Genomic DNA, 6,518 nt, shown 5'->3' with positions numbered 1-6,518 from the left:
TTAATAAAATGGTTATTAAAGAAGGTAGTTATAATACATGTAATAGACCGATTTTTCATATCACATTCAGGTATATTGAGGATGTTTGTTCTTGAATGACAAGAACTTCGACAATTACTTTCAACTCGTTTAATAAAAAATACATGTACATTACTCAAAAACTGCAGGTAAATTACATGTTTCATAGTTTGACTGCTGCGAAAGTATTACATAATTTACACAACACAGAAAAAAACCAAATCTGTTGAAAAGAAATGTGTGCTGTTTTTTCTGTAAAAATGGAGGTAGCTACTTGAGATACAGATTAGCTGTTGATTATATTGAGCGCTTATAATAAATGTGTCTACTTATTACAGAAGTGATCATTTGTAGAATTAGCTAGGCCTATTTATGATTAAAGTGGCTGTTTACAATAAATATCATTTAAATATGTACCTGCTTAGGGGATAATCCTACTGTAATTTAAAATTTGCAGCGGTATGTCTTAGTTATCCTGTGGCAAATTTAATTTTACTGACGACCAATCATATACCGTGTTACATCTCAAAATGTATTAGAATTATAGGTATATAAATAATGAAATGCATTTAAAATTGGCTACGTCAGAAACAAATGTTTGCATGTGATCATAAGGAACTGACTTCCTGCAGTTGAAATCATGAACCCATGACATCATACACGCAAAGTGAAACAGTAGAAATAATGCTCACTGATTCAGAAACACATATGCTGTATAACTTTGAGTGGATTAATGTTAAATCTCTCATTAGTCTGATTTGGGTTTAGTTTACATATTTACATGTTATATTACTATGCATTTGTAATATTATACACAACAATACTAGATCTCTTGTGTGTGTCTGCTTAGATTATATTTCAGTCGTATTTGGCAGCAGATTTTGTTTTAGGCGACCTCTAGTAGGTTCATGTGCTATTGAAGTTTCTCTTTTACTTGAGCTCAGTCAGTAAATGTCCTGTTAAGTGGATCTTTTGATCATGTATTATGCCAGTTTAGATTATGTATCAGTGAAACTTCTAGTACTCTAGTATGTGAAATAGAATATTCTGTTTTTGTGGTTCTCTAGTATGTGCCAGTTTAGACAATATTTTAGCGGTCTTTAAGTACATTTATATATGTCAGTTTAGATTGTGTATAAGTGACACTTCTAGTACTCTAGTATGTGCAATTGAATATACTGGTTGTTTTTTGTGTTCTCTAGTATGTGCCAGTTTAGACACTATTTTAGGGGTCTTTTAGTACATTTATTTGCCAGTTTAGATGCTATTGTATTGGACCTCTATTATGTGCCAGAATATATTTCTTTCACTGAACTCTAGTATGTGCCAGTTTAGGTTATAAGAGTGTTATGAGAAAGTTTAAATTTCAGATCATTCAAGGCGAATTCCGATTGGAGTAAACATTTTTATATCGATACTACTTAAACCCATATTTTATCAAATAGTCCATTTCCGACAATCGATGACGTTCACAGCAAACTGTCTTGTTCAATAATGATCCACGTGACAGACTACGATGACGCACATTACCTCCGAAGTCTATGTCAATGTTATCATGCTAATTGGCACAGTTGAAATGTTGTGTGATTAGCGCCGTTATACAAACAAATACCGTTTTGTAATTTTAAAGAAGGAACGGAAATCAATGACAGTATATTAAAACGCATTGTTTACAAGTCACGACACCTCTTAGTCTAGTCATGCAATGAGCAAGTGTCACGCCTAAATGTTGCTAAACCTTTGTTTGTCTCGTCAACTAGTCATTACCGTAATGTATTGAACTGCATGTCACCTCTTCAAAAGTAAATAGACCATGATACGATCATGTGATAGGCGAAGTTACATAACGAGAGTTTTATTTCAAAAACTAGCTTAGCTTGTTAACGCTGTATGTATGCCCCCCTACTCATTTACATGGTAATGCACATTCAAATGGCGGCTTTAATATAAAGAAGTTGCATGAACTGAGATTTTATGTTTTTTACTAATTTAAGAGTATTTTTTACGCAGAGGCTTTGAACTGTTGAGTTATTCTTTTGATATTGCTATCAATTAGCTAATTTGGTAGAAGCCGTAATATTATCTAAAAGTCGCGGCCTACATTACAATTCACCTATTTCAATTAACCCCATAACAGACGATTGTCTAAGTGCTTCTCTTATATTATTTCAAATCCTTCCTTTTGGATTTGACGAGGTATTCACTGAAACTAAGTTTTGTGGTGACATTCTGCTTTTTAATCTTACCAAAACATTATAAGAAAATATAATTCCGAGATTAATTTCGTCCAAACTGAAACAAATAATCGGAGAACAAAAAAAGAACCCATTAAAAAACAATTAACAAATTTTTGATAGAAAATAATCGCGAGGGACCATTTCAGTGTAATTCGGCGCGTGACTGTACACGGATTCCACATTGAGTGTTACCAATCTGCTACTATGGTAAGTACCACAAACTCGAGGTCGATCAGGTTTGTAAGTGAATTAAAACCATCAAACACCTAGTTGTGAGCCTTTGAGTTTTCTTGACATACTTCAAGAATGCAGCGAAGATATGCGATAAAGTTAGAAGATGCATGTGAGTAAAGAGGAAAAACACCCTCTCTGATATTGTTGGACTAATTAAAAGCGACGAATGCTTGAGTAAATTTATAAAGTGACTTAGGTGATAGCCTATATGGAGACGAGATTTTTCTTTTTGTGAAGGGACTTTATATGTTATATCAGGTATATTATGAACTCTTTATATCTAAACCGTATTTCATTGTCAGTGGTTGATGTATAACATCTCATCTAATTACCGAAGTTATCATATCCACTGCTGGTTATATGGCCTACTGAAATCAATGGAGATGTTTGTTAAACCTTCGATCGTACAAATCGAAGAATGATAAAAGAAATCAATATACGTACTGTAATTTCCATTGATTTTATGAATTAAAAAGGAAACAATGAATTGTAATTGCATTCAAAGATGGTTAGATGAGGCAAACCATTTGCTAAGCGAATAAAAGGCGATGCTGGCTGCCAATCGGTCCACGGTGAGCATAGGTCGTTCAAACTTCCTGTTGGGAAACCGCTTTTGTCATGCAGCTAAACACAGCAACATCAGACACTTCAAAGGTTTTGTTTTATAAAGATTCTGCAAGCAGATTAGCCACATGCATGGCAGAATTCCTGTTTCCGCCTATCTAACCTATATAAATAAGCGTAAAAAGTGTAAACCAAACCGTAAAACGAAATTAAAATAAATAAAATTAGGGCAAATGATGAACAAAGGGAATACTAACGTGGTAGCACAGATCAGGTGTTCCAGAAAGGTGGACGTCATTACTGACACTCGTCATGTAAATCTAGGTTAATTGGTAAATCCATGTTATGTCATTTCCTCAACTGTAACTATCAAGAAAGTGAAATATCTCAACAGGAAAATACAAATCGACACGGTTTTCCTTCGAAGTAAGCCGTTCCTCTTGTTGATGTTGTAAGTGAAGATAGAGAAAAGCTGTCGTAAAGAAGATTATGTAGTGTTCTTGATTTCAAGTTTAAGAAGTTAAATACAATCGGCGTCCTCGATAAATTACTTTTTATTTAAAGAAAGCATTTCGTTGATGTATCGGAAATGAAATAAAAGGAGTATTTTACCAGTCCCGATAAGCTCATCAATACAATTAGCTTAACATGAAAACAAAACAAAGTTGGTCAGAATATTGGCACAGTTTGTTTCTATAAGAATGCCCGTCAGTTTGCTGGGGAATTTTATCACTTAATTCAACAAAGATATTGTCAAGCAGAATATGCTTGAATACGGTTTACGGAAAAAACCTTATTACAACTATTCAAAATCCAAATTCCAGTAAATCAACTTCTGCTTCTACTCATTAAACGGAGGTGAAACAAGCATACCACGCAATGTTGTTGTCTATCTGACGTGTTAAACAGAAGTGAAACAAGCATACCACGCAATGTTGTTGTCTATCTGACGTGTTAAACAGAAGTGATGCAAGCATGGTACACAATGCTGTTGTCTATCTGACGTATTAAACAGAAGTGATATAAGCATGGTACACAACGTTGTTGTCTATTTGACGCATTAAACAGAAGTGATACAAGCATGGTACACAATATTGTTGTCTATCGGACGTATTAAACAGAAGTGATACAAGCATGGTACACAATGTTGTTGTCTATCGGACGTATTAAACAGAAGTGATACAAGCATGGTACACAATGTTGTTGTCTATCGGACGTATTAAACAGAAGTGATACAAGCATGGTACACAATGTTGTTGTCTATCGGACGTATTAAACAGAAGTGATACAAGCATGGTACACAATGTTGTTGTCTATCGGACGTATTAAACAGAAGTGATACAAGCATGGTACACAATGTTGTTGTCTATCGGACGTATTAAACAGAAGTGATACAAGCATGGTACACAATGTTGTTGTCTATCGGACGTATTAAACAGAAGTGATACAAGCATGGTACACAATGTTGTTGTCTATCGGACGTATTAAACAGAAGTGATACAAGCATGGTACACAATGTTGTTGTCTATCGGACGTATTAAACAGAAGTGATACAAGCATGGTACACAATGTTGTTGTCTATCGGACGTATTAAACAGAAGTGATACAAGCATGGTACACAATGTTGTTGTCTATCGGACGTATTAAACAGAAGTGATACAAGCATGGTACACAATGTTGTTGTCTATCGGACGTATTAAACAGAAGTGATACAAGCATGGTACACAATGTTGTTGTCTATCGGACGTATTAAACAGAAGTGATACAAGCATGGTACACAATGTTGTTGTCTATCGGACGTATTAAACAGAAGTGATACAAGCATGGTACACAATGTTGTTGTCTATCGGACGTATTAAACAGAAGTGATACAAGCATGGTACACAATGTTGTTGTCTATCGGACGTATTAAACAGAAGTGATACAAGCATGGTACACAATGTTGTTGTCTATCGGACGTATTAAACAGAAGTGATACAAGCATGGTACACAATGTTGTTGTCTATCGGACGTATTAAACAGAAGTGATACAAGCATGGTACACAATGTTGTTGTCTATCGGACGTATTAAACAGAAGTGATACAAGCATGGTACACAATGTTGTTGTCTATCGGACGTATTAAACAGAAGTGATACAAGCATGGTACACAATGTTGTTGTCTATCGGACGTATTAAACAGAAGTGATACAAGCATGGTACACAATGTTGTTGTCTATCGGACGTATTAAACAGAAGTGATACAAGCATGGTACACAATGTTGTTGTCTATCGGACGTATTAAACAGAAGTGATACAAGCATGGTACACAATGTTGTTGTCTATCGGACGTATTAAACAGAAGTGATACAAGCATGGTACACAATGTTGTTGTCTATCGGACGTATTAAACAGAAGTGATACAAGCATGGTACACAATGTTGTTGTCTATCGGACGTATTAAACAGAAGTGATACAAGCATGGTACACAATGTTGTTGTCTATCGGACGTATTAAACAGAAGTGATACAAGCATGGTACACAATGTTGTTGTCTATCGAACGTATTAAACAGAAGTGATACAAGCATGGTACACAATGTTGTTGTTTATCTGACGCATTAAACAGAAGTGATACAAGCATGGTACACAATGTTGTTGTCTATCTGACGTATTAAACAGAAGTGAAACAAGCATGGTACATAATGTTGTTGTCTATCTGACGCATTAAACAGAAGTGATACAAGCATGGTACATAATGTTGTTGTCTATCTGACCTATTAAAAGAAGTGATGCAAGCATGGTACACAATGCTGTTGTCTATTTGACGTATTAAACAGAAGTGATACAAGCATGGTACAAAATGTTGTTGTCTATTTGACGTATTAAACAGAAGTGATGCAAGCATGGTACATAATGTTGTTGTCTATTTGACATATTAAACAGAAGTGATGCAAGCATGGTACATAATGTTGTTGTCTATCTGACGTATTAAACAGAAGGGATATAATGAAATGTATTTTCAAGTCGTTTTAATGTTTTTACATCAGTTTGAAAACATATATGTGCAGTACATTTGAAAGTGAATGGAGGATGAAGAGAAGGAGGAAGAGGACTGGAGCAGCAGCAGCAGCTAGCAGGAAAAGAATGAGTAGGAAGAGAAAAACGAAAAATAAACAAAATGTAACTTAATTCTAATTTTTTTAATTTTATTTTGTAACACGTTTTGCCTTACAGACACATGAAATACCTAGTTAATTGTAATATGTAATGATTTAATTATTTTGGAATCAACGCTATTGATGTAGAATATAACGATGCAAAGTAACGTTATGTGTGTGTTTATTTATTGTTACTGACGTTGTGGGAACCATAACTTCCCTTTGTGTAAACAACAAAGGACAAATGTCCTAACGCATGGATGATTCTCTAATGCAATACATACACAGCACAAAATCATTTTTTCTAACCATAATTTTCATTTCAACA

The sequence above is a fragment of the Mizuhopecten yessoensis genome, unplaced genomic scaffold (assembly GCF_002113885.1).
Source record: "Mizuhopecten yessoensis strain PY_sf001 unplaced genomic scaffold, ASM211388v2 scaffold3235, whole genome shotgun sequence".
Taxonomy (NCBI): Eukaryota; Metazoa; Mollusca; class Bivalvia; order Pectinida; family Pectinidae; genus Mizuhopecten; species Mizuhopecten yessoensis.
Note: the sequence above shows the minus strand (reverse complement) of the source record.